Raw genomic sequence first — 15,756 nt, forward strand, 5'->3', positions numbered from 1 at the left:
ATTTGATGGGTATTGCTTTATCGAGAATCGAAGATTTACTGGCTTACTACCAGCTTACTAATACGATCATCTTTTGTTAGTTCGTTAATTATTTTATAAACTACTTGAATGTTTGACTTGGCTGGTCATAAAATTGACTCTATTAATACTTTTTAACGCCACTACGGAAGCAAGAAAGTTATGACAAATTAAATCAATAACGCGTTCTCTGGAATGTTAATAAAGTTCTTAGTAGATAGAAGTTGTAGATAATGGCGATACCTACTAAATCTTTCTCAGCTCGCGTCCGAGGCATTTTCAAAACCATTCTCGAACTGCGAAATATTTCTTCGGACGTCAAATAATTTACATTAAATCGAGAATGCTGTATTCGTTTATTGGAATTGTAAATAGCGGAGTATCCAACCTTACCACGTAGCCGACACTTAAAGAAATTCCAAATATGTGGTCTCTCTTCAGTGTGCTTACCATGAGTTTACGTTAGGTGTGCTCGCTAGCGACTACGTAAAAAAATTACATTAATTGTATGACATATTGTGCAGCGCCCCTAGCGGCTACTTTCAAGAAACAAAATCTTCATAGAGATTTTTGACGTACTCTCTAGCGAGCACACCTAACAGCGTTGCCAGACGTCCCGATTTTGGCGGGACGTCCCGATTTTTTAAACAAATTTAAATGTCCCGCGCGGGACAGGCTCGGTCCCGCTTTTCGGAGAGAGACACTCACTTCACCAGACTATTGTTTGAAACGCCATATTATTCTAAAGATTAAAACTTTTTAAATTGCGATTTTTGTTTTTTTTTTCTTTTTTTATTCTAAAGACGAATTTAACGATAGAGTAAATCTGTACCTCTAGCATGAACAACTTTCGTATTCGAATCGTTTGCGTATTCGATAAAATTCGATACTCAACCTTCGAATTAAACGATAACGTGACAATTTAGATTCTCAAAATAAGTTTCGTGCTACCATTTCTTACACTAAGTTCACTTTACGACACGTTTACAAGGGCGCTGTTGTAGTTTTCCTACTAAATCTTTTGATGGCGATTCGAGTACGCAAACGATTTGAACTCGAAAGTTTTTCGTGCTAGCCGTACTGATTTAAAATATTTTTTTTTTGTTAAAATACATTTTTTATGGCTACTTTTGCTATCTTTTGTCACGTAAACGTAATTTTAAGTCAAATAAAAAGATAAATATTTGAAAACCTTTGATTAAATACGTTTTTTTACTATGTCCCGCTCTTCACTCAAAAAGTACCAAAGTCCCGACTTGGCGAAAAAAAAAACTGGCAACGCTGACACCTAACGTAAACTCATGGTAGGTGCACAGAACGTTCTTTGATGTAGACCTAATAGGAGTAAGGGATCAAGGGTGAGCCCGTACCACTTGTAAGCCATTCTGGTATTACACCTTTGCCATGGTCGTAATTGAAAAGATAACATCGGACCTCGTCCAAATTACGATCCTCAGATCATCGATCGAAGATACGCGTAGATCGTTAACAGATTTAATTAAAAAGCTTATCTCTATCCCAATTAGGAGGTGCGGTTTTGTATGAACTAATCTAGGTTTCTGAAATTCAATGAATTTTGTATGATGTTAACAGAATTTTACATTAGAATTTAGGGCCTTTGATTTGCGCATTTGTCTTTTTGTTATGAAACAATTGTTTTCTTGTTCTCGTAAATCTTATTTTGCAGTATCTTCGCAGTTTATCTTAGAAGTTTTTTTTTATATCTTTGCCTGATTTCTTTCAATTTTAAAAGTAAGACACAAAAGCTATCTCAGAAATCGTATAATAAATGACTTAAGATCTTTCTTCTTTATGTCACTGCAACACAGGTATAGCCAATCAGTAGGTAGGTAAAGCTTGACTGAAAATGAAACCTTACCTTAACAAAGAAAGATAAAGGTTGACTTTTCAGTAAATAATGAGTAAATTCTGAGCGCCTCTGATGGATGTCGGTTTCATTATTACTTGGGTCGCTATTCGAGTGTTAGGTACTCGAGTAATCCACTGGTACGAGACCGCTGATATTCAATTGTAGGAAACCACAAACGCGTAGAGCCGTTGCTTTCGATGTATAGAGCCTTTGAAAGTGGGCTAGTGCGTTGTTTGATAAAGTTTGAAGCGCTTGCGCACTTTGCCGTTAGATAAAAAGTTCTTATACGATCGTGCGGGAAGAATAAGGCAATGTGTCAAGGAGAAATGCTTAATTTGACAGGCCTAGCTTACTAGGTATCTACTGATACTAGGTATTTATTAATGAATACCAGTGGGTTCAAATAATTCAGTGCCTTTCATTTGTCTCAGATCAGAAATTCAGTATGCCACATAAAGTCAAAGTCAAAAGTCAAAATTTCTTTATTTGTTTGGACTAATAAATAGTTCTTACAAATCGTCATTTTGCTCTTAAGGAGCCTCTACATGTCTCATAATCTTTTTACCCTACCAGCGCTTCGAGACCAACATTTGGCAAGTGCTGAGAAGAAGCGCCGCAACAAACTCAGTCACCACTGTTTGCCGGTTAATATAAATAAATAGAAATAGTAGTAGTAGGTACATTCGATTCAGGAGCAGTTCACTGAATTTACCATGCATTCTTGTATGGTGTATCTTATAAGAATGGGTATACAAGATTGCGTGGTATATTAAACAAGGTAGTGACGTGCTAATATCTAGACTTACATATTAAAAAATTACAGCCTATACCTATGTTGTTTTGATGTATAAACTTACAGTAAATTTTCATCGGAAACCATTCAGTGCCTTTTGCATGAAAGAATATAACAAACACCTCACAAACTTTCACATTAAATTAATATTAGTAGGATTTCAGGAATATCTATTGTCTACCTCAAGCTTTTATCTTTGATAGAAGTTGGAGCTTAAAATGGAGTGTCATTTTAATGCGAAGTAAATATACAACCTTAATAAATGTCGAAGAGACGACTTTAATCGAATTGATCTTTATGTAAATATTTACTGCTATAAATCCTCAGTCTGTCGGCTGAAGTTCTTAAAGAAAAGTTTTGAATGACTCATTTCAATGTTATATCGATAAGGAAAAGATTAATCTTTACATCTCTCTTTATGTTGATGAACGGAATAACTTTTAAAACCAATATCTTACAACAATCAAATAGGTCGGTGATAGCACTCAAATCAAAATTAAACTAATAAAATTCAAGATTTTATTACATAGAAATTCAACGTTATCGGTGCAACAGAGAAATCGCCGGTAATTTCACTGAGCTCAGTGCAGTCTAATAAATACTTTACTGAGGGCTGACTATAATTTATATTCTATTAGCGATTTAAGACCTTAGCTTCTTTGTTTTGTTTAAGCGATAATGCAGTGGCGACTTTCAGTAAAGGTTTAAAGGAAGAAATGTTGCAGTTGATATAAACAAAGTTAAATTATGAGAAACAATAGCTTTTACTCACGGCTTCATCATCATCATCATCATCATTTCAGCCACAGGACGTCCACTGCTGAACATATCAACCAATGACTTCCACATCGCACGGTTGGTAGCGGCCTGCATCCAGCGCCTTCCCGCTACCTTTATCAGGTCGTCGGTCGGCTTCGCCCGTGTGAAATTAAAGTCACTGATCACATCCATGCAAACTTTCGCATTTACAATATCAGATTTAGAATACAATTTATCTATTGCTTTTTTGTGTATTAGTATGATAGTTGTGTATGCGTTGTCATTGAATGACGAATACATACTTTTTGCTACGAGCAGAACGTTCAATTTCTCCGATATACAGCGTGGTAAGTTAGATATCTAGGATATTTAAATTGGCGATTATTTTTGTCCAAACAAATTATTTATGCTATGGGAAGAACACTTCATAAATGAAGTTAATTCTTTTTTTCGTACAAATCAGCGTTCTATCTACCGCAATGATAATAAAGTTGCTATTAAAGTAAAAATAACCAAGTTTTTCTGAGAATAGCCGCAGACTTACATTCAGGTAACTAAATCACCAGTTACTATTTTGGCTACAAATATTTTATAGAGGAAATGGTCTCTTAATTTACAGGCCCTGAGATGAACACATAGTTTGCGGTAAATAAGTATATTTTATCTGAATCAACCTGTTTATTTAAAAACTACCATTACTGCGTGTGTCATAGGTCACATTGCATCTGAGCCATGGCAAATAACATGGGCCTATGGGGACTCATGCCCTTAAAGCTTATGCCCAACAGTGACCGACAAAGACGTTAGCTTGCAACAAAGTGCGTATTTCAAAGCAGAGGTAATTAATTCAAACCGCAACCAGTTAATTGAAAAGTAATTTCCATTAAATGCTTTGAAATAGTCTGTATAAATAACCGTTCATGAACGGTCGTTAAATTTTCATAATTCAATTGGGTCCCCGACAAAAATGACTTTGATATGGCCATAAAAAGTATCGGTTTCGCAAACTTGTAGATAATTATTTTTTAACTGAATCGAACGTAATTATGCGTTACAGTTATTAAGTGTAAAAATATTCAAACAACGTCATTTAAAGCTATTCCATCAATTCATTCCAGTCAATACTTAGTAACAATGTATGGATATGCAAAAATGTCTTCTTGTACTGGTATAATAAGGCCATAAGTACCTACCATTCGGCGCAGGATCGTGGAAATCCTTGGGGAAGGCCTTTGTCCAGCAGTGGACGTCTTTCGGCTGAAACGAACGAACGAAGTACCATTCACACAAAAATGGTGTAGAGAAAGATTGCTATGTTGTTAAAGTACTCGTAAAAGTTATATGGGGTAAAATAGGGGGTGAAAGTTTGTAACAAATATTTGAAACTCAGTAAATGATTGCTATTGGCATAATATTTGGCACACATACTGTTTTGAGCGCGAAGACTGTGACACGGGGAAAACCGCAAGCAAAAGCTAGTAATAATAAGAAAAAAGATTACTCATAATTATACCTGCAGTTAATTCGATAGTAATGTGAACACGTCGACAATATATCATCTGCAGTTTTACTTAAAATGGTTTTGATTCAGATTTTCGCACGAGATAGCCCGAATGTTTTGTTTAATTACTCATTGCGGTGCAGATTCAAGGCTCCGGTCTATTGACCAAATCTGGCTGAAGTTTTAAGGTCAGCCTTATCAGTTTTGAGTTATTTCTCTTTTGTTAATAATGCCAAATGTACCAAAGTAGAGGTGGAGAGAAGACTCGTTTGTCGATTACTTGAAGCTTGAAAAAATTGGCATGATGCCCGTTATCACCATCAATCCCTAATTTTTAAGTGACCCTTATGAAAACAAAATTCCTGTTGTGTTCCAAATAGCATAGAGCACTTAAAAATTAGGGATTAGTGGTGAAAACGGGCATGAGTCTCTTAAGAAAAATGTAACACCCGTGCAATCTCCAGGTTTTTGGAATAGGTCGCGTATTGTGTTTCCAGTTTATTTATTTAGTTTTTAATTTCATGTAATTGTCCATTCTTTGGGGTCAGTTCTTTAAATGGGGGTTTGCTATGCAAATATAGCTTATATTTAAAGCTAAGAAACTGCTATTAACCCTTGATGTGAGCTTACTGAGACAATTTCTGTAACGACATTATTGTCTACTGCACATGATGAACTATGATGTCATTGTTATTAATATCGTTTTTTTATCGAGGAAGTGTGTGGACAGGAAATTAAACCGTAGTTTGTATGCAAATAATAGAGATAAGGCCCAGATTCCCATCATATCACACAGTCGGTGTTTGTGGTCAATTAATTACGAAAATGCTAATCGATGGAGTTGTCTCACGAAATGTCAATAAAGGGTTTTGTAAGACTTGATTTATCAACACATTTTAAAGGTCTAGACAAATAATTAAGAAGGTTTCTTGGTGTCTCTTCTCTCAATATGTAAGAATGGGTGAACAACTCAATTAGGATTTTGAGTGCCGCATATTTTTTGCAGATCATTAAGATTAACAATGGCATGGATATTATATTTATTAATGAATACAAGCAAGTCTCGGATGATGGATAAGTTATTGAAAAATGATGATATAAAAATGTTTGTCATAAAAAAATACATTTGATCTGCCATATAAATTATCACCGTGCAATTTGCATTTATAACGCTTGGTAATAAGGACTTAATAAATATAGCAGAAGCGATTTAATAAATTCGAGCATGTCATGGAAGTTTTTCCAGTTGTTAACTAATAATTTAGTTAATTTGATCTAGCTATCGAGAAATTAAATGCACTGGATACGATATTATGTACATACATTTTACGTCTTTACTACCAACCGGAGTTTAGTAGGGTTATTTCGACTGTTTGCGTTGTAGTAAAATTATCTCCATTTTTTGAGTAAATTATGTAAGAATAATCGTTTCGCTTAAAGGATGGTAAAAATTTACAGTCAACATGCCCATAAACATACTTAGCTACGAGTAATTTATTGGCTGTTAATATTGACAGAAAAAAAAAACCAAGATTTGGTTACCAAAATAAACCATAATTTTGACCACTCCCACGCCCAAAGAAATAAACACATCAAGCGTATAATTTTGACAGCTACACTGTTTACACGATTATAGAGTTATTAGTGAAATTATGTCTAATAAAGTTTAAGTCGTTCTCATTTGTTATTCGGTAAGCTGGCTTAATGAGCTTGAATATGCTATAATATTCTTGAACATTCGGTTCAGGCATCGCATAAAATTACCATTTCAGATTACGTGGGTACGCTAGGCTATATATCAATTAATTCAGGCAGTTCTGGGTGGGTAAGTTGCATGTGGTTACATTGTGAAGATAGCAACAAGTTGGTACATGTGAATTAGTTTCAAAGACCAGAATGAAATTACAAAAACAAAAAAATTTGTGACAATGACTAATGATAACAAACATTCATTTATGTTATTATGACATCCTGGTCATTATACAAAATAAGAAAAAAGCAAAAGTTTTTTAATTTTCCGTTTTATTTTTCTTTTTAGTGCAAACACATGAAATACACTAACTTGTTATCATTACCCTTCCTCTTTAACTCCAAACTGTTTTATGACAGTTGTAATATCGAAATAGCTTCACGGAACGAAGTATTAAGGTATAAAGAAGTAGGAATCTCGACTTTCATGTAACTTTGTCTAAAGCTAAAGGGACTGATTCTGACACGTTATAGGGAGAGGTAGCGAAGCGATTACGAACTCAAATCTGTCAAAATTGTTTATGGTTTAAAATATTTTTTTTAAAGAAAGACATTATACCTACCTATAAAATTATATTTTTTTAAAGAAAGACACTAAACCTATTATGTCGTTATGTTCTTATTCAATGTTTGGAATTCTGTGAATATTAAACAACATTGCGTGCGTACTAGTCATTATGAGACACGTGTCAAAATATCTTGACCTAATACGCAAAGGCGAATAATGTCTTCCACTTTTAACGCAAGTACCCAAATGGTTAGCTTTGACTTGTGTTAATGGGCTTTCGGATTAAATATCTGTCATTTACCATAAAATAGTACAGGGTTCAATGAATTAATTTGATTAGAAATCTAATATATCCGCTATTAGTATTTTCGTAATAGGAACTTTGAGGTAGTAATTACGTCTGTAATTTCTTATTAAAATCAGCAAAAATTATACATATTTTACAGTACGTATTCGTATACTTATTTAATTTTTCATTTGCATTTTAAGTTGCATTAAAGCTTCTCGGAATTGACTATAATAGTTGGTTTAAAATATTTTTTTTTAAAGAAAGACATTATACCTACCTATAAAATTATATTTTTTTAAAGAAAGACACTAAACCTATTATGTCGTTATGTTCTTATTCAATGTTTGGAATTCTGTGAATATTAAACAACATTGCGTGCGTACTAGTCATTATGAGACACGTGTCAAAATATCTTGACCTAATACGCAAAGGCGAATAATGTCTTCCACTTTTAACGCAAGTACCCAAATGGTTAGCTTTGACTTGTGTTAATGGGCTTTCGGATTAAATATCTGTCATTTACCATAAAATAGTACAGGGTTCAATGAATTAATTTGATTAGAAATCTAATATATCCGCTATTAGTATTTTCGTAATAGGAACTTTGAGGTAGTAATTACGTCTGTAATTTCTTATTAAAATCAGCAAAAATTATACATATTTTACAGTACGTATTCGTATACTTATTTAATTTTTCATTTGCATTTTAAGTTGCATTAAAGCTTCTCGGAATTGACTATAATAGTTGCCTGCACATTCAGTTATGAAAAAGTAACTTAATTAAATTAAATTTAAAGCGAAATAAAATAATACTATTAAAAAATATTATAGTCAGTTAGTCCATAGTGGTTGTGAGGACTCCGGGTGAAGCTCACTACCACCTTCGGTCTGATCATCACATTCCATCAGGTGAGATACAGGCTTTCTTCTAATGCTTGTTGTGATTAAAAAAGAAATCTATTTCTAGACACTAGCGATTGTTTAAAAAAAAAATATATTTTCAAAATTAAAGTGAAACAAATGAAAATCGGTGGTAGATATCTCGATAACTCGCCGAGCCTTCGCAATTACTGTTTTTCCCTGCTCATTTTATAGAAACGTTTCTCTCAATATGGCGATGGGACCGTATAATGCAGTCTAATTTACATGGATCGAGGTTGGAAAATGTTTCGGATGCGGGAAATTTCTCCTGGTCATTTGCTACGCGATTATATCGCGCATGTAATGCGTGCGAGCGCCTGTGTACAGTCGCCGACGGTGTGCGGAGATGTAAGAAAAATAATTGAAGTGGCCTGTACCCAATCCAAACTTTTAAGGTAACACTCGACTTATTTGAAGCAGGTAAATAAAGATATTTTTATATTACTAGAGCTCTGCAAGAGTTGACTCTAAAAGGCCAAGTCTTGGAAAACGTAAGTACTAGAGGTCAACTCCTGATCGCTGAAGCGACTGTCTCAAGGAAGGAGCAGGCAGTGGCTGGTTAAAAAAGTTGGGGATCGAGCTTTGGAAGTCAGTCTTTTTTTCTATGTAAATGTCCAATGCTAATTCCTATGTTTAATTTAAGGGTGAACTTCATCAGGAGCGGATAGTTCAAAAACCACATTTTAATATTATAATTCGCAATTATAAATTATCTTGCGTACTTATGTAACTAAATAAGTTCATTACAATGTGGCAGTTTTCTACTGGTAGCAAACTAACTGAAGGCCGGTGTATTTCTTGGTGTGTGGTTTAACACATCCAACAGTTAAGTACAAGTAATGTTATTGGGTCATTCCTAAGCGCAGTTTAAAAAAAATGGTTCCATATCCAGTGAATCTAAGTCCGCATCATGTTCTTAGGTACTACAACGAGGTATTTCCACTGGTAGCCAGCTAATCGCAGCCCGGGGTCAAGCCGTGTTCCGCCCGCCGGCCCGCCACGTTTATTATAATAAGGCCTGGTAGCTATTATAACGTTTGCCGATCGCCCTTTATGCCACGCTGAAACTGTGTTGCATTAGCGGAATATTTTCGAGTAATTTGTAATGTGCACCAAACCTATTGGAAAGTAGGCTTTAAGGTAAAGGAACTAGGGTCATCTAGAAATGTGTCTGGAATATCAAAAGTTGACTTGAAATACTTTGCCATGGTGATAAATTGAGTTTCAGTTCGGAAAAGAACTAGTACCTAGTCAAAATAATAATAAAACACGTTTTGATAAACATTTGTTATATTTTAAATCTTACTCTTCATTCTCATAAGCTCACCATCAAAACCATTTTGTTGCTACAGTACCTATTGTCTTCTAAATGATGAGGCGCTAAGAAGAATTTTACTATCTAATGGAGACGTAATATTTATTTTTAAATAACGTAGGAACGCCTAAATAGTGGGTACAAAGAGATTGAGAAGGTTTAACTCATGGGCACGGTTTTTACCGTCACCTAAGACAGTATAATTAACTTCAGCAACATGAAGGTTGCAGTACAAATAACAAAAAATTGCTAATAATAATCTTTAAAAAAAATTTCAAAGGACTTGTTTTCTTATCTCTTTATTTCTGCGACTAATTGACATTAGTCAATATTTAAAATATCTGCTTAAAAATACTTACTTACCTATTAGCGCTTGGACGTGGTGACTGGGTATAATCTCATTTGCGGTAGACAGCTTGGCGGCGTTGTTGTTGCACTGCAAAAGAAATTCACACTAATCAGCGACCTTAATAAAAGATATCTGCAGGATTTGATGGCAAATAAAGAGGCTTGTTTGCCTTTAATGACGGTGCTTGACGAAACACTAATAATGGTTGTTAACAAATAATAAGACGGAGTTGCGAGAAGTTAATTTCATCGCCATCTGATTCAGAGTTGTGCAACTTTCGACGTCACCAAATATTGTTCGGTTACGACAAAAGTTGCTCGCGAGCAATTATTTCATGGTGTCATTGCGAAATTCGCGGTGAATTAGTCGCATCGTGACGTAGCTGCAGATCCGATTCTCGAAATCGGCCATAGAATTAATTGCGTGATCTCTGAACCATTGCCAAATGTTCACTAGCCCTGCATTGTTGCTCGAGCCCGCGTAAATAGGTGATTCATTGCCGAGAGAAACTTTATTTATTATTTTATTGCCCTCATACATTTCTTGGGCCTTAAACGATATCATACCGATATAGCGATATTACGTGACTGCTACACTTTTAATGTTGAGATAATGCCGCTATAATTTAAACGTTAACGACCAGTTTTATTAACTTCTAAATAAGGTATATTCCCAAAGTGATGTTACGAACTTTTTTTAAATTTAGGGATGGTCTGTAGGTCGAGGAAATATTTCAATTTTAAGTGTAATATTTTTCTATGTGTAATAGCTTAAAATTGTCTGAGTATCTAAATATTCTACATCTACACTTTCTAAAACATTAGGCACATTTAGTGACTATTCTAAAATGTAGAATTTTAGGTTTTACATTTTCTCTATTCGAGTAATCAAATCGGCAATCACAATGAAACATTTGAAAGGCGATTGCAATTGGATCGGCCATCTTTTTGTCATCATAAAATGTAAGGCACAAATGTAGCGTAATTGGTCCCTGCTGAGAGGTAATAAAGTTTTTTCGACTTTAAAATAAAGTGAATTGAATTTCATCGTAAATACGACCACAATTTACGTCATTTCAGAATCGTCTTGAAAAATAAACCATCGCTATAAAGATGACGCCATCCGCAACTTTATATCGTGAAGAGACGGGCAAATAGTAAGGGAGAGTCCGCTAATTTGGACCAGTTTTTTTCAATCCCATTTTACACATAGTTTTCTTTTGTTTTTGCTAATGTTCATGGTATATAATAAAAGATACATTATTCAACTTACTATTTCATAAGTATTAATTAACATGATTTTTGTATATTTAGCACAAATCAACAAAGTATGAGTTCAGAGCTTCGGTCCAATTTAGCCAACCGGTTCGATAATTTGTACCACAGGGTTACTAAATTGGATTTCAATAAATTTCAAGCCTTTAAAAAAACTATGGCAAAATATTATACGATACATTCTTAACAAATTAGGAAACGAAGAGGAACAGTAGTTAATAACATAGACAATCGATATTGTTTTACACGTTATCACGATTTTGAGTACAAGTTTTGTAATTCCAATTATCGTAACGCACACTTGTACCTAATCTACTTTGCCAGTCTTTTGCTTTCATTTATTGTTAGTCAAACATAACTACGCTATTATAACTTCAAAATATGATTTACTAAAAAAAATTTCAAAATCCTTTGGTAAAGTTCCATACAACTTGATGTGGTACAATTTAGCCGACTAGGTGATAGTGCTTTTAAAAAATCGGTAAAAAATATAGCTTATAAATACCGAAAAATGTTTCAAATAATTGTAATCCACACTAATTTACGCTTCTAAATAATATATTAGAAACACTCTGTGATTAAATTTAACAAAATTACAATCTAAACATGTATTGTCAAAAGTTACTTGAAAACAATGAAGAAATACTTTTCAAAATAAAACACACGTGTTTGTTGTCACGGCAAAAAACACATGGCCGATATTAATTGATTTTAGTTGTGTATCGCTGAGTGTTGCAATTACAGACATTCAATAAATACTTTACGAAATATGAGGGTGGTACAATTTACCCGGCGGTACAATATACCGAACTCTCCCCTATTTTTTTACAATATTATGTTGTGAAATTCTTAATATCTCAATTTCATTCAGTAATTTCAACGTTATAGAGAGCAGGCCCCCCATTGACGGTGACCGTGGACCGACGATCCGGGCCCTGGAAAAACCTGTATACGGGCAGAGCAGGACCAGTCATTACGAAAATCCTTGGGGGAGGACTTTGTGCAGCAGTACCTAGACGTCATCTGGCTGAAACGGAGGAACGAACGATATAGAGTCACTTTTTCACTAAGAAAAATATTTAGCTACGAAGCTTTTGCGATGATGCAAAGCTTAAATAACAAAAATCTATCTACATTATAAAATACCTATTTATACTATTTGCGTACTGTATAATATTCGCATAGCTAGAACATTTCTTTATAGGCATAGAATCGATTTGCCACTTTATGAGTCGGCGCGGGCGCACGGTTTATAGCGCGTTTTGTGAACATTACATGCTGAATGTCCGTATGGCGCGTGCTCTTTGAATACACAGGTGGTTAATTAAATTAGAGATTATCAGCTGACTATTTTTATTCACCATTACAAATACAAAATTGTTTTATTCAGTATCACTTTTTGACAGGGTTTTCTTCGAAGTAAAGAAACACAGTCTACTTGTGTTACAAAATCCCGCATTATTATTAGAGTTACAAAAATAAAACAGACATAATAAGCTTGTATTTGGTGGCGTTTTGATGCAATTTTGTTTCGGAATTGAATAGCAACTTAATTAGTTATAACTGTAAATAGAGTCTATTGGTCTTCTTTTTACTTCTGGATAAGTTTCTGATTAGCGCCGGATTAATTAAATTGACATTTCATGGTAGAGCTTCAGTACAGTTAATAGTTCAAACCTTTCCTATTACATACTTTATTCATATCTTATTATCATTCAAGTTAGATACATAATCGAATAGAAGAAGCGACCTTCCACCTCACAAAGAACATATAACGTCTTGATCAAAACAATTGAGTTACACATACGAGTTCCAATAACCATGCAGTGATGACTGTTGTGTAACACGATGATGGTTTTGCATAACAAGATAGATGTTTTCATATCATGACCTGCGCATGATTGCGATCCATCGTGAAACAAAACCATAAACAATTTGGGACTACATCATTGGTACACCTATTGAGAATCTCGACCAATGTCAGCGAGTATACAGACTGGAAGATCAGACGACTTATTAAAAAATCTTTGTTAAAATAAATATATTTTTTAAATTAACAAGCATATTTAGCTTAGTACGAGGGACTAACGGGACTATAAGTTGTTTACGCAATAACAAATTACTAATAAAATTATCACTTCACGGGATTTATTGCAACAATATATCAATTTTATCTATATACACGGGATATATTGTTGCAATAAATCCCGTGAAGTGATAATTTTATAGTAAAAATGCAACATAATAGTTTAAAATATTAAATTACTAATAATGTTTAAAAAAAAAACAGATTGAATAAAAAAATCATTTCAAAAACATATAATAATTCCATGTTTCTAATTTTAATTAACGTAAAACAGACTAAAGTCGAAGCAAATTTAATCAAAATAAATTGGCTTTCAATCCACTTAATTATACTTGATGCTTCTATTAGTCCAGAAGCTTCTGCGTTTATAAATCAGCTCTAAAATTAACACAGACGAAATCAAGTGTCTATCTAATTATTTTTAATGTAAGGTAGCATAAAAACATATCGAAATTCGATACGGTAGAGCTATAAACACGCCTCACGTTAATAGTTTGGCAATTAAAAGTGTAGTAAAACGATATACCTCAATTTTCTTTAAATTTCATTTAAATAAGAACAAGCAATTATGTTGTCTTAGCAGTTGATTAAAAGTTGATTGTATATTATTGCGCATTAATTCAATACAGTATAATAAATAGATGTTAATGGATTTGCAATAAATGTCCTATTAATATTTAAAACCTGTTAAATTGTTATAAATCATATTTAGGATAATGGTTTTTGGTTTTAGTAAATTACGCTAAAGCTTGTTAGATACTTCAAGTCAGAAGCAAATTACTTAGTATTAATGTATTGAATAAAAAATCTTGTAGTTTTTTTCGTTTTAGATTTATTTATGTAATGATATGATTTTGATTTACGTATAAGATTATAGGAAGTACTTTTTCAAAAGTTTTCTTATTTAACATCAAACTTTTCAATTTGGATAGCACTCGCTTACTGACATTTAAAGAGCCTAATAGAAAAAAATGGAACTTACTAATGAAAGTTAATGATCAAGTACACCGATATAATTGGCCTTACTTAATTGTGTAACATCAGAAAGCTTTTAAAATTTAAAATATCAAAGATAGCCATTCATAATTACAATCTCAAAAATATTTGTTCCTCAACCTGCTTGTCTGTGTGTCTCACGCGTTGAGATATTGAATACAATAGGCGATGATTCTGTCATACAAAGATACAAAGCAATTGTTGCCCCCCATTTTAATCGGCCCGTGAGATTGATAGCTACGACACATTCAACCTGTATTTGAGGTATAAGGTTCCGTATGATAAGGCCTTCAATAATATAAAAAGGTTAATAGATAACACATTCAGTTAAATACCGATAAAACAGGTTTCAATAAATTGCCTAAATATTTGACTGGCCTATTCAAACTTTTGTGCTTATCAGTTCAGTGTAAGAGTTATTACCCAGTTAAATTAATTTGATTACGGCAAGCATGTCAAGCTAACTAGGTCTGTATGTCGTGGGCATACGGTCCACCGTTGGTCAGAGCGCGATGTCAATTAATTTATTGGGCCGTAGAATAAGTATTGTTTAACTTTAGTGTATCATTTGTGACGCAACAAAAGTATACGCAGCAGACTTGCTTGACTCGCACCACGCATTTATAAACCCTGTACAATTTCAAAGTAATCCAAAGAAAAAGCGAACGAAGAAGAACACAAATAAATAAAATTTTAGTATTAGTCCCCCTCCAGCAAAACAAAATAAAATAGAAAACAATTGCTTGTCTTCATGTGTCCCCTAGGGTGTATATATTACTAGTATTTGAATCCAACACGTCCTTAATACCCAAGCGTAAATTATTACGCGTGCCATTATTGAAGCTACTGAGCACAAACACATTTGTTCGGCAAAAAACTTCTCAAAGAAAGCCTACTGTACATCTTCCGTTTAGATTTTGATGGGAAATCTAATTAAATGTTTTATGTTCTTTGACAATTAACTTGCCTATCTATTCAAGGTTAATTTGTTTAATAGTTTCACACGGTAAAATGTCACATCATCCGATGGGTATTATCATCAAATAATTGGTCATTAAGTTAATTCATTAATATTTATCAAGCCATCATAATTGGGATCAGATTTCTTATCCGACGGATATGACATAAGAAGTGCCATCATCACTCAGTGACCATTGAACTGATGATGCCCGTGACCAATATTGAAATTCGTCAAAATTATGAAAAACAAAACAAAAAGTAACTATATAAATAAACTATACTACAATATTATGGTGATGACGTAGATAAACTGGTTTAAAAATGTACATGAAAGTAGGATTACTAATATTATCGTTGATTAAGAGTGA

The 15,756-nt window shown here is 33.7% G+C and overlaps 1 long non-coding RNA gene across 1 annotated transcript in view; it reads right to left on the reverse strand.

Annotated features, from left to right (window-relative positions):
- LOC135078935 (uncharacterized) overlaps positions 1-15,756 on the reverse strand; it is a 133,857-nt gene that overhangs the window by 73,759 nt on the left and 44,342 nt on the right. Inside the window, exon 2 of the long non-coding RNA XR_010258693.1 lies at positions 10,087-10,159. This is a non-coding gene — a long non-coding RNA (uncharacterized LOC135078935). The remainder of the gene's footprint in view (positions 1-10,086; positions 10,160-15,756) is intronic.

This window comes from Ostrinia nubilalis, chromosome 15, assembly GCF_963855985.1.
Source record: "Ostrinia nubilalis chromosome 15, ilOstNubi1.1, whole genome shotgun sequence".
In the NCBI taxonomy this organism is placed as follows: Eukaryota; Metazoa; Arthropoda; class Insecta; order Lepidoptera; family Crambidae; genus Ostrinia; species Ostrinia nubilalis.